Here is a 20,079-nt window from a genome sequence, read left to right as displayed (position 1 = left end):
ACCAAGAGACTTGAGCAGAAGTTGATAGAGAAAAAGAACCTAAAGGGAAAAAAAAAGCCAAATTTGCACAAACCACTGCTTCATTGATAAGAAGTGCAAAAAGATTTAAACAAAGAACTTAAAGCAATAAGGATCATCTTAATAGGCTCAAAATACACAAGGAATTATTGATTATTTTGACCCATCTGAGAATGCCCCCCCAAAAAATATGAATCTATAGGCATTAATTATCTTTTTTCCTGGCTATCCTAGCCTTGGGATTCCAAAATACCCTATAACTAAAGAGTTCTGTTTTGGTCTAACTTGTGTCTCACTGTTATAAAAAGCTGTTAAAATAACAGTGTCTGTGCTGCCACCTTACTCTACTGTCATGGTCAGAGTATGTTGCCTTGGCAACTTAACAAGATAAAAGTGCTTTTATTCACCTGTGATGTCATAAGCAGCTGGTAAGTCTTGGCAGCAGAATAAGATGGTAAGTCTTGGTTGCTTTCTGGATAGGCATTTTCTGTGTGGATAGTCTCAGCACTATTATTCACAGAAGAGATTATACAATATCTAGTTTGAATGTAGTACACTTTCATGCACTATATTTTTTCACAGTATTTCATCTATTTTTCTTTGGGTCAGTCAGGAAAGGTATTAGAAAGAATACCAGATTAGAATATAGGGACCCCTGGGTTCCTATAGTTGATCCTCTTTCTTGCTTACCCAATATTGATTCCATCCTTCCCACATCCTGATTTTGTTGAAGTTTCCATTCCCCACACCCACACTCACATTTGTGAGGCAGGAAGAGCTTAATCCATATGCACTGGAGAAACAGATCCTGATGCCGAAGCCAATCACCATAATCCCACCCATTTACCAGTGATTTGTTCAGGGACCCAGGTTTAAGGGCATCAGTGCATGGGCATTTCCCTGGTGACTGTATTGGTTCAGGATTGAACGCATGACCAATGTGGCCTTATCAGACTGCAGATAAGAACTTCCATGAGTGGAAGAAATAAATCTTTCACCTGTTAGAAAAGAACAAGGAATCCTTTTCTCCCAGTTACAGGGGGTAGCCGTGTTGAGAACATGAGAAGTGCAGACCTGAGGTCAAAGGACAAAAAAAAAACCTATGGTGGAAGGGCAGAGCAGATAGAAATATCAGAATAATGGACTGAGATCTCTTGATTGTGCTTTTCTTGTAGACCGCCCCACCTCTGGTCTTCCTGTATGATAGAATACATTCTTTTGTTGTTTACAATCATTTAGGATCAAGTTTTCCTGCTTTTTTGTAACTGAAAACATCCTAACAAACATAGGCTTTGTAGCCAATAAAAAATATGTGACCCTGGACAATTCCTCACATCTTTGGACGTCAGTTCTCCAATTGAGCAATGAAAGGATTGGATAAGAAGCCTCTAAATTGTCCAAATATTCTTTGTTTTATAAGGCAAAGCATAGTTTAGGGACCATGAAGCTTTCAAAGCAGTATTAGAAGTTAAGTAGACAATTGAGGCTCAAAACTTTGGAAAAACAGACACTGTGGTATAGTTCACGTTTCAGGAATGATGGACCTGTAGAAGTTAGGACCAGTGATTTACTTGAAGCATTTAGTAAGAGGCACTCAAATTGCCCTACCTTTAGTCGCTATAAGAAAAACCAAGAAAGGGAAATGGTAGCAAACTTTTTGGAAAGTGTAGAGATCATAAAGAGAGGCCACTGCCTTCTTCACTATTCCTTATGGAGGGATAACTGCTGCATCCTTTCCTTCCAACCCAGGGGCTCCCATAGGATCACTCATAAAGAGTAGGCATTCCTGAAATAAGGAGAGGCTTCAATTTATTCCCCAATCAGAAACCAGTTTAGCAAGGGGTTTTTTGATCTGTTCTTTTACTTCCCTGAACAGGAGAAGAGAGAACAAGAAATTGTCATAGCTAAGAAATGAACCAGAGTGAAAGCAGCTTAACGTGAGGGTACGTGAGATTTCTGTGAATAGCACCAAGAAAGGGAGATGGATTAATCCTAGGATATCTGCTGAATCAGGGGCCCAAGCAGTATGTAATACTTTTGGGGGATCAGGGAATCAGTACATTGGACACAAGCTTGATTTCTTGAATTGGGGAATTGTGCAGACAAGAGGCCATAACATGCATAAAAAAAAAAAGATAAAATTAGTTCAGATCAAGGTAGTTAGCAAAAGGTAGCATATCATCTTTGCACCATTATCGAATTTAGGATTCCTAAAACCAGAAGGAAGCCTACAAGTAACTCAGAGAGTGGATGTCTCCTATGTGTCAAGTATTGCACTAGAGCATCGACAGACAGAGTCTCATTTATTTGTCATAAAAGAAACACTTTGAGGAAAGTGTTATCTCTATTTTCAAAGTGGCAGAACTCAGGTTCTGATAAGGTAAATGTCTTTCTCAAACTTTTAGTCAAAAATTTATGGACTGGTCTACAAATTCAGGTGTGCCCAACTCTAAAACCTTAAGTCTTTACAACTAAATCAGATTGACTTTCCTCCTATCACAGGATTTTCTTCTATAGTTTACATAGAATAGCATCCTCAGCTTCATCTAGAATATTTCAGTTTGGGATGGGTTCTATTTTTTTTTTTTTTTTTTTTTGTATGGGGAGGCACTGGGAATTGAACCTGGGTCTCCAGCACAGCAGGTGAGAACTCTACCAGTGAGCCACCGTGGCCTGCCCAGATTCTATTTTGAGAAGCAGTTGTTTATGTAGTTGAACAGCGTTTGGTTTTTCTTCCTAATTTTCAGCTCCCAAATTTGTCCACTCAGCCTTTATGCAGCCATTTGGGGCAAGCCTAAATAAGCTAAGTCCTTGAAGTGCCATTTATCCCCAAATCCTGCCATCTTCCCCAACCCTGAGTCTTTACTTCTTCAAGGAAAACATCAAACATCAACTCTTCTCTCAACTGCTACTCTAAGCATTTTCCCCCAGGATCCTCTTTAATTTCTTTATATTGAAGTGTATTTCCCTATTAAAGTGGAGTACCAGATCTTGACACAATTCTCCATTTGTAGTTTGCTTTCTAACTTGACATTAACTTCTAATGAATGCAGCCTAAGTTTTCAGGATCCCAGCACACTAAAGCCAGATTTTCTGAGAACCACTCTACAAGGCTTAAGAACACTCAAGTTAACGCTCAAAAACTTAGTCAACAACACTTAAGATTCATCTCATTAAAAAGGAGCACTATTCATGAACTATTTCAAAGGTTTGATATTGGACAAAGAATCAATCGTAGAAGGATATAGGGGTTAAACTAAAATTGCATGCTGTGGTCAATAGTTAACAGGAAGACATCAACAGTACTACACAATACCAGGAACAACTAATTGGGGACAGGGACAAGAGGAAAAGGATAGTTTTGACTTGATATTTGGGGCTGATTTGTCAGTTCTTTGTCTCTATGGATCAATGAAAATGATCTAAAATTGATAGTACTGCTGATTGTACAACCAAGTGAGGATGCTGTAAGGCGCGGTTTGCTTATTTTGGACATTATCCTTGATGCCTGATAGATGGAGGCACCTGAAGGGTACAACGACTAAGAAGCAGAATGGCAACCTGTGATACATTTATATGATGGAATACAGTACAGCTGCAAAAAGGAAGGATGTGGAGAGGCATGCAACAAACTGAATAAACTTTGGGACAATGTGTTGTGCAAAATAAGCCAGAAACAAAAGAACAAATATGCTAAAGTCTCATTCAGAAAATAGTTATAGGAAAATTGGAGCCTAGATTATAAGCTCTTATAGCAGCCACACTTAGTCTGAAGTTGTAAGTGTATTTATAGATTCTGAGACACTGAGCTATAGTGTATCAGCTGTATTTCTCTGGAACTCTGAATAACTCTGTGACACCTAAGACCCAGAAATAGAGTGCTACAGCCCTGAAAGTTAGCAAAGCTACATACAATAACAGTTAAAGTAAACAAATAAGAGAACAGGCCTCAATTAGAGATAAAAATAAAGCACATCTGGCTGGAACTAAGGTACATCAGAATGCAAGGTAAAAAATGGTAGTTTGTGTACTCTAGACCTCCAGCTACTGTATGAGACCAAAGGAAGAGAAGTTTACTGTGTCTAGAAACTTAATTTTCTGTAACACACAATCTAAATCAACCTGCATAGGTAGCTCATTTAAATAATCCAAACACCTGGAGTCCAGAATAGGAATTAGGCCTTGTAATGCTGTATAGTTTAAGGTAATACATAGATACATCTCAGTCTATGGTGGGCTGATAATTTTAAAAGTATTGGTAGAGTATCTTCAAGGTCCAAAGAAGAAAAATATGGAAGTATTAAAATTTCCTGTGAAACCCTGGGTACCATCTCAGTCATTGGGGACTCCCAGGAAAATAGGCCAAGCATTTGATTTTGAGGCTTGCCCTTACGAAATTTATTTCTGTAGTGGAGAAGCTATTACAACCTATAACAAGGCCCTAAGAGTTGCTTAAGGAACTCTTTTGTTGCTCAGATGTGACCTTTCTCTCTAAGCCCAACTTGTAGGGAAAATCATTATCCCTCCCCCTCTTATGTGGGACATGATATTCGGGGGTGAAAGTCTCCCTGACAATGTGGGATATGGGTCCCAGGGATGAGTCTGGACCTGGCACTGTGGGATCAACAATGTCTTCCTGACCAAAAGAGGGAAAAAAGTGTAATAAAATAAGGTATCAGCGGCAAGAGAGATCAAATAGACTCAAGAGGCTATTCTGAAGGCTACTCTTATACAAGCTTCAGTTAGGCAGTGCTAACTGCCATGGGCTCAAATTGAAACTCTTTGAAAGTTTCATGCACTAAGTTTGCTTTCCTGGAACCCATAATTTCCAGAGGTTTCCTAAACTGGATAAATCCTAAAACCCAGAGGGACCAGCCTCTCCAAGATTATTAACTAATTACAACCTTTAGGAGATTGTGTTGACAATCTTTCTCAACATGAAAAAATCAGAATGGTACTGCTTAAAGGTCCCTATAGATTAGGAAAAGGATTAAAGGAGAAGGAGGAGTTGTAACAAAGAGAATAGGATTTAACAAATGAGTATGATTGCTGAATCATTATATTGATGTTTCTTTTAGCCTCCATTATTTTGGAGCAGCTAAAAGGAAAAGTCTGAAACAGTGGAATGATAACCCAAAACAAACTCTGAAATCTATCCTGTAACTACTTGTTGAAGTGTACTTTAAAAATTATTGCTTTTTCCTTTGTATATATGTCATATTTCACAATAAAAAACATTTGAAAAGCAGGAGCGCTATTAACATTCAGTCAAATCCAACTGAATTGGACTTCGAGTACCAAATTAAAGGCTTTTACAGGAAATTGCAGACTGCTTAGCTCTGTGTTAACTTTGTTGAATTAGTTATAGAACTAAATCATACTTGGAAAGCTTTTTGTTAGCATCTGTGGTGAGATGTGTATTTGCCTTCATCAGATGTCTTTTCTACGAACACTCCAGTTGGTGGAACTAAACCATAAATGGAATGAAAACACAGATACGCAGTCTGGATCATACACTAAGAAATGTAATCTACTCCTTTAACTGCATTTTTCAAGGCTGTACTTCTATTTTCATGGTTTCTCAGAACACCAATTGGGCTCTCTATCCTACAAAAGGGAGAATCATTAACAAACTAAAGAATCATCTTTTACCGTGTCCTCAACAGTCAAGAAAGATAAAAGTAGGAGAGAACTTTGCAAGATTGAATAACATAGAGCTCTAATACTGTTGGTGCAGAAGCAGCATGTGATAAGAGAAATGTATCTTTTAGCTGTCATAGCCAGAAAAAAAAAGTGAAGGCCAAGATGGAAGGCTCTTGTAAACACTGCCTATTTAAGACCTGTATTTGGCAGTAGGAAAAAGGGTAAGCCAGACCGTAAACACAGTGAGGGCATTTCTGCCTTCTTCATGTGTCCCGTACATGGTAGATAATGCTGTATAATTTGGCTGAATGATTAAATGAATTAATGGTTAAACCTACAAATAGCTGATAATGGCTTGACTCATGAAGTTTGTGTGTCCCATGCTGGAAATTTTTAATCCTGTTTCAATGAGATGATCTTTACATTTTTGCTGCCAATGCCCATTAGCACTTTATTTCCCTAACTGATGCCTCAGATAAAGTCAGATCTGCCAGTTTTTTGTTTAAAAAAAGCAAAAAAAATTTTTTCCCTAGACACATAGTTCTATTCTTTTATCTTGGGAGTTTATATAATAAAAAATAAATCTTTTAGATCTCATCCATTTGGTTCAGCTACAGGCTCTGAAATCTAATATAATGGACCTTATGGTGTTAGCAGGTGTTATGGTTTGTTAAAGCTTCTGGAATGCAATATATCAGAAATAGAATGGCTTTTAAAAAAGGAATTTATTAAGTTACAAGTTTACAGTTCTGCAGCCATAAAAATGTCCAAGTTAAGGCATCCAGAGAAAGATACCTTGACAAGAAAGGCTGATGGGTCCAGAACACGTCTGTCAGCTGGGAAGGCCTGTGGATGCTATCTGCTGGTCCTTTGGCTTCCTTTGTCCAGGGGGCATTTTCTTTCTGAATCTCCAAACATCTGTCTTTCCTGTTAGCTCTGATTTTTCTCCAAAACATTTCCCTTTTTAAGACCAATTTGAATGGGTAGAGTTAAACTCCTTCGAATCAAAAAGTCACACCCACAATTGAAAAGATTATATCACTGTGGAAACAATTTAATCAAAGGGACCCACCCACAACTGGGTTCCGTCCACAAGAGAAGCATGGCTGCCCCCCACAAGATAAGATCAGGAAAAATGACATGGCTTTTCTGGGGTTCATAACAGCTTCAAACCAGCACAGCAGTTTTAGGAAGTGGTTAAATGTTTCTTAACAAAATACTGTCAGGATTATTATTTTGTGATAAATAAGTCAAAAGTTGAGTTAACGGGACAGATATTCTAACCCCATGACTCTTAGAAAATGTAAGTCATCTGTTCTTAGAAAAACATATTTACTTTGGTGAGGAAGTGTTTGCTCTTAGCTAATTTGTGATGTAATCAGACATTGTAAATATAGAGAGTGATTTGAAAGTAGAGAACCTACAATTTTCCTCACTCACAAAAGAGAACGCACACTAAATCATTTCATAAACTTAAGCATTCAGTAAATCATGGATGTTATAATTTTAATTCTTTTTCATCAAAGGGGCCAAGGCTACTAATATGCCTAAAATCCTTAGTACTGTCTTAGGAACTGGAATACTTTTCTTAACAATGGCGTGCCTATTTAATGCTATTATGTGCCCCAGGAAAGCCATGTTTTAATTCTGATTCAATCTTAGAGGGGCAGCCATTTCTTTCAATCCTGTTTCAATAGGGCTGAAATTTTAATTAGATTATCTCCATGAAGATGTGATACACCTAATTGTGGGCATGACCTTTTGATTAGATGTAGGTGTAACTCCACCTGTACATGGTGGGTCTTGATTAGTTTGTCAGAGTTCTTTAAAAGAGGAAACATTTTGGAGAATGTTCAGAAATGACAGAGATGTTAGGCAATGCAGACACTTGGAGAACAAGTGCTTCAGAGCTGACAGGACCCATACAGCCAGAGGCCTTTGGAGATGTAGGAGGAAAACCTTATGTAATGAGAAGCTGGGAGAGAAAGCTAGCAGATGTCAGGTGCCTTCCCAGCTGACAGGGATTTCTGGTTGGCATTAGCCTCTCTTGAGTGGAAGTAACCTCTTGTTGGTACCTTAATTTGTACATTCTCAGGGCTTTAGAACAATAAATTTGCAACTTATTAAATTCCCTTTCTAAAAGCCGTTTGATTTCTGGTGTATTACATTCTGGCAGCTTCATAAACTAATACAAATGGTGAGATAAGTTCCAGATGAGCAAGCAAGGATGTTCAGGGACTTAGAGGTGCAACCAGGGTTTCAGCTATCGCTGAATGTATCTTTGTTAATTCTTAAAGTTTGTTGCTAAAAAGGAAGTAAAAGAAATTTTATAGTCTAGTTTCCGTACAGTTTAATTTCTTTAAGGTTCATATCAAGGTTCTGTCATACTTCCTTTACTCAACAGAGACCAGCCATCTGAACTACTGGAACAGTAGTGCATTGTATTGCTGAATACTATAAAAATTAGTTGAATAAAAAATTATTCTCTTAAGTAGCTAAAACCTCTGCAACCTCGTTTAGACTCTCAATTGACACAACAAACTCTCACTTCAAATAAAATTCAGCGTATTGCATTATAAATTTATGGGAACTGAATAAATAAGAATTTATGGTCTGAGAGTACCAGAGTATTTTCTGAAGAAATTTACAAATTTTAGTTAAAATAACTTCATAGTTACTAAGGATTTCTATCTCACTATGTGAACATGGGGACAGAGTATAACCTTAGTTCTCCTGGTAGGAAAAGCAATTTTTAGCTTAATTTAACAAAGAAGAGACAACTCACATGCCAGGGGACTGCTCCAAATCCTTTCTAAAGTACATAGAATTGTAGAACCTTGTCTTTGCCCAAAAGAAGTCCAAGAAACGATACTCATTTTCTTATTCATTCAACAAAATAATTAATTATGCCTACGGCCCCTGGTGAAAGAGGAGTGAATAAAAGAGGCATAGTGCCTGCCTTATTAGAACTTACATTCTAATATATGGAGACAGGCTATCAGCAATCAACAAATAATAAACACAAATACAGAATATAATTTAGGAAAAGATAAATAGAATGAAGAAAACATACAGGAGAGTCAGGGTTGAGAGACTGATATGAGATGGTGCTTCAGAGAGCCTGTCAAGGAAGGACTCTTTATGGAGGTGACAGGTAAGCAGAAGCTGGAATGAAATGAGGAAGTGAATCCTAGCAGGATCAAGTCCTGACAGGGTCCTGCAACAGGTTCCTTCAACTTCTATTCATCCTTGACAGAAATACCACTTTGAGGCCTGGGGACATGACTCATGTTTTCTCCAAAGATGTGCAATAAAAACAACTCTCACTCTGCCATCTACTCTGCCACCTTTGTCACCACCCAATTTAAATCGGTATTTTAATACTAATGGCTTGCCTCTATGGATTTATGTTTTAAATAACAGATATGGAGCTCAATGTTTTAAATAACAGATATGGAGTGTCTACTTCTTATGAATCTGGGGAAGGGAAAAGAAAAGAGAATACAGGTGAAGGAATTAGTTTTGGTAGCTTGAACAATACCAGGAGTCTTCAAAGTTAATTTGGTAGCAGAAACCCATTCTCATACAAGATCTTATGTGAAACAGAAATGATCAGAACTGGTCTAGATGAGGCAGGGCAAGGATGTGAGAGCTCTGACTGCTGAGCCACCCCTGGGCATTCTCCAAAGCTCTTGCAGTGAGTTCTCCTCGGAGCAAACAGAAGTATAAGATCATTGAGAATTTATTTTTTATTTCAAATGAAATTCCTCTTTATGCATTGCTGTCTCCTAGAAGCAGAAACAGAAACAGAGTTCAATCTAAATTAACATATTTGTAGAATGACTGAGATGGACAAGCTTGATATGGATTAAATATGTTCAATACTCCTGGGTCTTAGGACTTGACAATATAAGAACATGAACATATGAAGTGATCTTTTTTAAAAAGCTACTCTTACACATTTGGCAGAACAAACTCACTTGAACTCATTCCCTTTTCCCAGTTGTTGAGAGTCCTCTAAATGGATGGTGGCCTCCCAAGGCCTCCCTTCTTTAAGTCTGAGTTCAAATAGTGCCTGTGATCTGGATTTGGAGTGACAAGTCAGAAACATTTCTCCAAGACTTCTACACAGGGCCTGGGACCAGAGGCCAGTGAAGCTGAAGAGTTTGCAAATAGTTTGAATGAGAGACATGCTATTTCTTCCCATTATTTTTTTAAAGTCTGACACAGAAAAATATCAAGGCTCCTGTTCTAGTTTACTAGCTGCTGGAAAGCGATATACCAGATATGGAACAGCTTTTAAAAAGGGGAATTTAATAAGTTGCAAGTTTACAGTTCAAAGGCCATGAAAATGTCCCAATTAAAGCATTATAAAAATGTCCAAATTAAGGCACCAACAAGAGGTTACCTTCACTCAAGAAAGGCCAATGAAGTCCAGGGTTTCTCTCTCAGCTGGAAAGGCTGAGCTGCTAGCTTTCTCTCCAGGCTTTTTGTTTCATGAAGCTCCTCCAGGGGCGTTTTCATTCTTCATCTCCAAAGGTCCTGGCTGTGTGGGCTCTCATGGTTCTCGTGGCTCTCTAGCTCTCTAGGTTTTTCCAAAATGGTTCCCTCTTTTAAAGGATTCCAGTAAACTAATCAAAACCCACCTGGAATGGGTCAGGCCATATCTCAGTGGAGATAGTCTAATCAAGTTTCCAGGCTGGAGATTCAAGGAAATGGTTGTTCCCACAAGATTGGATCAGGATTAAAACATGGCTTTTCTGAGGTACGCGATCCTTTCAAGCCAGCACAGCCACGTAGTCCGTCAGAGGTCACAGACTCTGGGGTTCTTTCCTATCTTTCTCCAGAAAAGTATATTTCAGCTTTCCTGACGTATCTGCCTGTGTTTCAAACTCCTCCTGAGTTCTAGAAATTTCTAAATGTCCTCAGAGTCTAATCTAAGCCCTCCCCAAGCTTCTTCTTTCTTCTTTTTTTCTTTTCCAATTCGCCACTTGAGCATGTTGTACAAAGTTTCCAGTTAGAAAACTTGTTCCCTAGTCCCAGACATGCCACATACTTTATAACTTTGGAAAATAACTTCTCTGAATATATTATACTAAAGTAGCTCCAATAAACTCTACAAGCTCTAATATCCTGTGATTCTCAATAGAATATTGTACAGCCTGATATTCATTTCGGTTCTCAGGTCCCCATCTGTTGGGCTGACCAGAGGTTCCCACAGATCAAGGGCCACAGCAAATGTTGCCATGGAAACAAGGGTGTAAGCAAAATTCAGCAGGCTGAAATAGAAGGCGGGGATTTCAGAGATCAAGGGAAGACAGTAAGCGAAAGACGAAGAGTACACTAACAGTATTACAAGAAGGAGAAACAGAAAAGCCCAAACTGAAAGTAGAGTAGGAGAATGACTGCAGCCTTACATACTCCTTGGGTTTCTCACACTTGCCACACAGTAGCAGGCATTCTGGGGACCCTCCACTCTATTTTTCCAGAGGATTTTTTTTTAAGACTTTTAACATTCATTCTTTGAGTTTTTGCTCAATGCAAGACACTGCCTTGTAAACTGGAGGTAAAAATGAAGAGTGGGGAAAGGATAAAAAGAAAGAGCGTATTGATCTCACTCTAAATGCATAAGACTGTGAGGCATAATGGTTAAAAGGATGAGATCAGAGCCATATAATTTCAAAGCTTAGATCCTTAACTTCCTGTGTAATCTTTTGTAAGTCACTCAAGGTGATGCTTTCTTCTCAAAGGCACTTACTATACATAAGTTTCTTGAGATGTGAAAGGAAACCTATTAACTGTATCCTTCATCAAATTATTGATCCCTGCTAAACAAATATCTCCAAACAGTTTAAGTAAACTGCACCCACTTCTAACCACAGCAACCAGTCTTTCTCTCCTTGTCTCAGGGTAAAGGGGACTTTATTGAATTGAATAGTAGGGATGCAGTGAGGGTACTGCACAAGAGTCATAAATCAGAGCAGTGTTCTGGAGCCCAGAGGATAATACTACACTGAATCTGCTGTCTAATCATTTTTGGATCTCAGTTACAACCTGTCTCTAGGAAGTCATCTAGATAAAAATTGGGGGCCTCTAAGATATTAGACAAGATAAAGTTACCTTTGTGTGGATTCAGAGACTCATAAGTTCCTTTGTTTTAGTTACCTAGGCTGCTGAAAGCAGATACTGTGAAATGGGATGGCTTAAACAACAGGAATTTATTAGGTTATAGCTTGAGGCCATGAAAAATGTCCAAATCAAGGCATCATCAAGGTGATGTTTTCTTCCCAAAGGCCAGCGATCCCTGACCCCTCTGACAATGACACATAGCAAGGCACATAGTAGCTTCTGCTGGTCTCTTCTCTTCTGGGTTTCACCCATTTCAGCTTCTTGGTTTCTTGGCTTTCTTTCTCTCTATATTCATTCTGTTTATGTGGACTCCAGTAATAGGATTAAGACCCATCCTGAATGAGATGAGATCATACCTCAACTGAAGTAGCCTCATCAAAAGATCCTAGATACAATAGGTTTACACCCAGAGGAATGGATTAGATTTAAGAACATATTTTTCTGGGGTACATACAGCTTCAAACCACCACACAAATCTTTATTTATTTATTTTTAATTAGAAAATTTGTAGGCTTACAGAAAAATCATGCAGAAAGAAAGCACAGGGCATCATAAACCCTCTCCTCCACACATACCAGTTTTCTATATTATTGACACTTTGCATTAATGTGGTATTTTTGTTAAATTGATGAAGAATATAATTATAATATCAACTAATTTATAGTTTATATTAAGTAGTTTAGAGTTCATTCTTTGTGTCATACTGCTCAGTGTTTTTTTTAAATTTTTATTCTAGTAACATATAGAAAACCAAAAATTATATTATAAATAATATAATTCAATGGCATTAATTACATTCACAATGGTGTGCTATCATCACAATCATCCATTACCAAAACTTTTCTATCACCCCAAACAGAAACCTTGTACTAATTAAGCATTAACTCCTCATTCCCTACCCACCCCAGCCCCTGGTAAACGGTATTCTAATTTCTGACTCAATGAATTTGCTTATTCTAGTTATTTCAAAGCAGTGAGATCACCCAGTATCTGCCCTTTTTTGTCTGGCCTTTTTCACGCAGCATGATGTCGTCAAGGTTCATCCTTGTTGCATATATCATAAATTCATTGCCTTTTACAGCTGAAGAGTGTTCCATTGTATGTATATACTACATTCAGTTTACCCACTTGTCTGTCGATGAACACTTGGGTTGTGGTATAACAATCAAATGTTTTGTGTACTGCCTCAGCATTCCCCAAACTTTGGCTAAGCCATTTGCCTCAATACTGACCTTTGTTCTAATTAGCAAACAGTTTTCCATTCCTGGAACTTAGACATTCCAGTGCTCAAACCCAAATCTGTAGCCACCATCCCCAGCACCCACACCACCCACACCTCACCCGGAACCCAGAGCTGACCCCAAATGGTAAGCTAACAGTCCCCACCACCCTTGGACCTCCAGCCCTTTCCCATTTTGATGTGTTTGTTTTGAATTAACCAATCTTGGTCTCCCCCAGGAAATCTACTGTTCTAATTTGCTATCTGGCAGAATGCAATATACCAGAAACAGAATGGCTTTTAAAAAGAGGAATTTAATCAGATGCTAGTTTACAGTTCCAAGGCCGAGAAAATGTCCCAGTTAAAACAAGTCTATAGAAATGTCCAACCTAAGGCATCCAGGGAAAGATACCTTGGTTCAAGAAGGCTGATGAAGTTCAGGGATTCTCTTTCAAGTGAGAAGGCACATGGCAAACATAGTCAGAGCTTCTCTCTCATCTGGAAAGGCACATGGTGAACACGGCATCATCTGATAGCTTCTTCTCCTGGCTTGCTGTTTCCTGAAGCTCCCAGGGAGGTATTTTCCTTCTTCGTCTTCAAGCGTCGTTGGCTGGGGGACTCTGCTTCTCATGGTTATGTTATTTTTCTCTGCTTTCTCTAAATAATTCTCATTCCCCAAAATGGTTCTTCTTTTACAGGACTTCAGAAACTAATCAAGACCCACCCAAATGGGTGGGGACACACCTCCAGCTAATCCAGTTTAACAACCACTCTTGATTAAATCACACCTCCAGGGAGATGATCTGATTACAGTTTTAAACATACAAAGCTGAATAGGAATTAGAAGAAACACACTCTATTTTCTCATACATCATGATCTCATATTGCCATTTTGTTTCACCTGACCTACACCAGGACCCAAACTTAAAATCCATCTTGACTAATTTGAAACAAATGATGCTGTGAGAAGTGTGTGTTGTACATGACTATGGAAATAAAAGCATAATGCCTTTTGGAGAAGCGTGGCTTCCTGACTGGTTCTCTCAGATAGCTAATATTTTCAGGGAAGGGCCCAGAGCTTGCAACATGCATCCACACTGCTTTGTGCCACTGCCCATTGCTTACTCCAGGTGTTGACAAAATTCCCTACTCTAAATTGTGGATCTTGCAAATCTGAGTCCTCCTCGGGATATATAAAATGTTAGTCCTTGTATGGGAAGGAAAAAAAATCTTGGTCTCCAGCACTGCCCAGAATGAGAATGACTAGTCCAAATCAAACTGGCTATATCCAAAGGTCCTATTGGTTCTGCTGAGTCAGTATAGACACAGGAAACAGGTAAACCCTGCTCTGATTCTGAGCTACTGGAGCAAGGAGTACATGGGCATTACGAGGTCTGGCCCCACATTAGCTTGGAGACTGCCTGGAATCAACCACTGTGTCAGTGGACTGTGCACCAAAGACCATACATGTGTACATATATATAAACTTCAACCTAGCAAGAAGGACACTCCTTCTGCAGGGAATATAACATGGCACCATGCTGGCAACAGTGTTACTGGGGCCTATAGTACCTTTGTGGCTGTTACTGTCTCTGCCACTCTCTTATTCTTCATTCTCTAACTCCATAGGTAATGTGGGCCCCATCCATGGTGCAAGGGGGCTAAAAAGTTATGGGCAAAAGAAAGGAGCCCCAGCCGATGGGCCAGCTCCTCCTGCTCCAAGTCCAGGGGATGTCTCAAAATCACACACACATGCACTATATATATATATATATATATATTTCCCAAGCCCTATTGTGCCTATCAGCACACCCAGGCCCTAGTACTGAGACCTCTCATGCTAAGGGCACTCCCTAATGATCCCACCAACATCAATCTAGTGTAAACAAACCCCAACCCCTAGAAGGTCAATTGGGACATCAGAGAGAGTGAGGTGGGCAAGTCTGGTTAGCGTCAGTAACACACAATCTCCTATCACCATGCAGTCATCACGTAAAGTCAAGAAGTGCCTGAAAAGGGAATCTGAATTGGAAACTGAAACCCAAAATTTAAATCATACTTAAATATTTTGTAAGGAGCAAGGTGAAAGGGGTGGATTGGTTGCTGCACGTCTTTAATATGGGATCCAAGTTGTCACTTTCATCCCAGAAAATGAGGCAATTGGCCTGTATCACTAAAGACTCCAAGGCCCTTCCCTATTACTTGGATATTTATGGCATGAAAAAAGAGAAAACACCCATTCATAATGGATATTATCACCAAGGCAGATGCCCACTGGCAAACAATTGATGAGACTAAATTGTTACTTAGAAACACTGAGATGATGCAATAGGCATAGCATTTCTTTGAACATTCAGACAAGACACCTGGAGTTCTTCTCCAGTCCTTAGGAGGCTCCTTTTGAAACTGAGACTTGGGAAATTTTCTCTACAAGCGTCATCCTCACCCCCATCACAAGGCAATTTGCTCAACCTTATAGTCATGGTTCATGCTGCCCCCAGTCTATGGAAGGGGCAGAGCTATCGGCAGGACTTGAGAGGGAATCACATCAGATTTATGGATCCTGGCTTATCAGGCCCCAAGCAGCCCACTCTACAGGACCTCCCCTGGTGGGGCCTGCCTGCTCCTTCTGCACATCAAAAGCCTAGTCTTCCACCCATACTGGGAGTTGTGACTATTGGAACAATTCTTATTCGACAGCAACCCCTAGTGGTGGTATCTTTTGCTCATACTTACCCCTCTAGAGGTACTGATGCTTTAACAGGTCTCCTAAAATAAGATCAAATCCTTGGCTCCTTTAATGGGTCATTTCAAATGGGACTCCTGAGGAACTGCCTCTGCCAGTCAAGGTGATAAATGCCACAATGTCACCTAAAACAAGGTAGTATGGGGCTCCGGCTTGTAATCCAAGATCTCTTAAAAGAGGAAATCATGATACTCATCATCTCCCCATTCAATATTCCATGGTTACCAAGGCTTCAATTGTCTCTTAAGAAAAAACAAATGCTCAATACCTACACCACATAGCTGACCTCCGACTAATGGGTAATGCTAAAGCGGGCCACCAAGAAGACCTAGCCACACTCACACACGTCATTTACAGAAACAACGTTGGGCAATAACATCCTAGAAAATAAAAGGGCCATCTTATGCCGTCAAATTCCTGGGCAGCATCTGATCTTCTAAGGGGAGACAGATTCCCACCACAAGCCCACCTCGGTCACTAAGACATGTACCACGCGTACTAGGATTATTCATGCTCTGGAGGTGACTCATCCCACCTCTCACACTCTGATTACAGCTCTTATATAAAATCACATGTGCATTTACCACTTTTCACTGCAGAGTATCCCAAAAATGTACCTTGCATTTGGCACAACAGATTATTTCCCAAACCATGCCCCTTGTTCCACCAGGAATGAATTTAGATTAGAGGACTTGAATACCTCTGATTATGTTTGTTTCTTGGAGTCTTTGAATTAAGCATTGCAAACAATGACTCTCCAAGGGTTTGTTTTTTTTTTTTAAATAAGAGCCTCCCCTTGTCTGCCACCCAGTAAATCCATTAGAGGGGGCAAAATATTGACTCTTCTAAAACTACAGGTGCTTACAGGATCACAACTTGTCAGTCTCCCATGCAGATTTTCATAATGACTTAGGTGAGAGATAATTCCCAGTGGAAGCTCAGCCTGGGCATTGAAGCCTCACTGATAAAATGAAAATGGTACCTACAGGAAAGGGCTAAACTGGACAATTAGGGCCTTTCCAAATTACAGGAGAGCGTGGCATCTGCCATGCTCAGCCTCTTGCCCACACATCTATGACACTGACAATGGCACCTCCACTGCCGCCCCCACCCCCAGCCAAGTGCGAAGCCCCTTCGGACAAACTGTCTGTCTATCTCACAAATAGCAACACTGTCATCGTAAATGCAACTCACTGGAGGGCCGCGGTATATCACCTGGCCTCAAATACCCTGCTTACCCATGATGGCGGTTTGGGACTGCACAGTTGGTAGAGCTGAAAGTGGTCCAGTTAGCCCTCTAGATGTTGTGGTCCACCAATAGCCTAGTTTCCTAGACTTCACTATCCTTGAGTGTTGACCAAAGGGCTGGTAGGGGGGTCAGACCAAGGGAAACAGAATAACTTTTTGTACAGGAAGGCGCTTGTTGGGGCTCCATATTTGGAATCCAGTTGCAGCATTACCCATTTACACAGGCTCAACTAACCATACCAGAGCCACTGTTCAATGACACTGCCAATAAAGCACCTAAAATTCATTCCTACACAGCATATCTTGTAGGTCCTTGGGGACTTCTCACACTTCCCCTCCCAACTGGCAGTCTGTGCCTTCTAAGGTCTTAGGTCTCAAGGCTTCTCTGTCCTGGTAGGGTAGGCACATAGAAAGGGATGGTCTTATGCCCACCACTGGCCAAAATAGTTACTAAAGGTTGTGACCTGTGCTCCAAAACCAAGCATCAGCATCCCATAGATGGGGTCACATTACATGGTAGCTGCAGGGAAATAAAGTCTTCTTCTGATTCTATATTAATTACACAAGGCCACTTCCCATCACCGCCAGAGCCATCAGGAAGTAGAAATTATCTCTCCCAGACCAAGCAGTGGAATAGGTGGATCATAGCTATATCTGGTGGATGCCAATCACAACAATAAAGGACCTCCTTTTACCCTGTCATGAATGTTTGTTCTCCACAAAGGGCACAATATCCAGGCTCACAATATCTCTTGCAGCAGACATAGAGCAAGCACTGAGAGACAGCATTATGCAATCTCTGGAAAAGGCAGAAGTACTACCAAGTCTAGCCTTCATGATACAAGTAGCAGCCCCAGAGTCTAGTCCTCATTGCCTGGTGCAATGTCAATGATGTTCACCCTGGCTCTGGATTTCTGTTCACTTATGGCTGCCTGGGTCATAGGCTTACTCATCAACCCACAAAGCCTCATCACACAGGCCCAGGGATATTCAAACTCAGTGAAGGGGGAGATTGTTGTTTAATTTCCATACATTTGGGATTTTTCCATTTCTCTGTTATTGAGTTTTAATTTCATCTATTGTGGTCAGAGAATATACATTGTATGATTTCAATATTTTTGAATGCATTGAGACTTGTTTTCTGGCCCAACATGTAGTCTATCCTGGAGAATGATCATGTACACTCTAGAAGAATGTGTATTCTGTTTTTATTGGGTGTAACATTCTATACGTCTCTGAGATTTAGTTGGTTTAATGTAACATTCAAGTCCTGTACTTTCTTATAGGTCTCCTGACTAGATAGTCTATCCATTATTCGAGTGGTGTGTTAAAGTCTCTTACTCTTAATGCAGAACTGTCAATTTCTCCCTTTAAATCTGTCAGTATTTGCTTCATATATTTTGGGGTTCTGCTGTTAGGTGCATATATATAGCTATACTTGTTGCATCTTTCTGTTGAATTGTCCCCTTTATGAGTATATAATGACCATGTTTGTACCTTATAATCATGTCTTATTTAAAGTCTATTTTATCCAATATTAGTACAGCCACCCCAGTTCTCTTTTGTTTACTAGTTGCATGGCATACTTTTCCCATCTTTTCATCCTCAAGCTACTTGCATCCTTGAATTTAAGGTGAATTTCTTACAGACAATATATAGTTGGATCACACTTTTTTATCCATTCTCCCAATCTCTGCTTCTTGACTGGATAGTTTAATCCATTTACATTTAAAGTCACTATTGATAATACAGGACTTCCTTTTGTTATTTTGCTATTTAGCCTTTGTAAATCTTATACCTTTTTTTGTCCCTCAATTTTTTCCCTAATGTGTACTTTTACATTTATTTTATTTTTTTTTGTATTATATCATAATGACTGCTATCTCTTTTTCTATCTGCGTATATTTTTCATGTATTTTCTTTGTGGTTACAATGGGGTTAAATTTGAACATTCTAAATGCAGATCATATTTGGTTTGGTATCAACTTAACTTCAATAGCATATACATAGGGCTGTGCCATGGTGGCTCAGTGGTAGAGTTCTCACCTGCCATGCTGAAGACCTAGGTTTGATTCCCAGTGCCTGCCCATGCAAAAACAAAAACAAAAAAAAGCATATACATATACTTTTCCCATACACCTTGCCCCCTCCACCATTTTTTGTACTTCTTACCACTTGTATCTTTGTGCATTGTATGTCCAAAACCATACATTTATTAGTTTTTATGAATTTGCATTTTAGACACATAAGAAGTAAAAAGTGGAGTTACATACCCAAAAATGTAATACAACAATACTGGCATTTATAATTACCCAAATGCTTCCCATTACTACAAGACTTTACAGCTTTATGCCTCTTTGAACCGCTGTCTGGTGTCTTTTCCTTTCAGTCTGAAGAACTCCCTTTAGCATCGCTTGTAGGGCATGTGTAGTGGTGATGAACTCTCTCAGTTTTTGTTTACATGAGAATTTCTTGATCTCCACCATTTGAAAGACAGTGTCACTGCATATAAAATTCTTGGCTGGCAATTGTTTTCTTTCAGTACTTTATGTATTTCAACCCACTGCCTTCTTGTCTCCATGGTTACTGAAGAGAAATCGACACTCAATCTAATAGGGACTACTTTGTACATAACACATTCCTTTTCACTTGCAGCTTTCAGAACTTATCCTTTGCATTTGATAATCAATATATAATGGGGTGCATTTTTCTTCATGTTTATACCATTAGGTCAATTCTCTGAACTTCTTAGATATGCATATTTATATCTTTTGCTAAGTTTGGGAAGTTCTCTGTCATTTTTTCTTTGACTATTCCTTCTGCCCCTTTCTCTTTTTCTTCTGGGATTCCCATAATGAATATATTGGTACACTTGATGGTGTCTCACAGGTCTCTTAGGGTTTGTTCTAGTTTGCTTGCTGCCAGAATGCAACACACCAGAAATGGAATGGTGTTTTAAAAAGGAATTTAATAAATTACAAGTTCACAGCTCTAAGGCCAAGAAAATATCCCAATTAAAGCAAGTCTATAGAAATGCCCAGTTTAAGGCATCCAGGGAAAGATACCTTGATTCCAG

At 39.4% G+C, this 20,079-nt stretch overlaps 1 long non-coding RNA gene across 1 annotated transcript in view; it reads left to right on the top strand.

Moving 5' to 3' along the window:
* The first annotated feature begins 427 nt into the window (after window positions 1-427).
* LOC143649540 (uncharacterized) overlaps window positions 428-20,079 on the top strand; it is a 24,333-nt gene continuing 4,681 nt past the window's right edge. The window contains exons 1-2 of the long non-coding RNA XR_013159093.1: window positions 428-472; window positions 1,895-1,961. This is a non-coding gene — a long non-coding RNA (uncharacterized LOC143649540). The remainder of the gene's footprint in view (window positions 473-1,894; window positions 1,962-20,079) is intronic.

This window comes from Tamandua tetradactyla, chromosome 11 (assembly GCF_023851605.1).
Source record: "Tamandua tetradactyla isolate mTamTet1 chromosome 11, mTamTet1.pri, whole genome shotgun sequence".
NCBI lineage: Eukaryota > Metazoa > Chordata > Mammalia > Pilosa > Myrmecophagidae > Tamandua > Tamandua tetradactyla.
The sequence above is the reverse complement of the archived record's forward strand: the minus strand, read 5'-3'. Positions and strand labels throughout refer to the sequence as shown.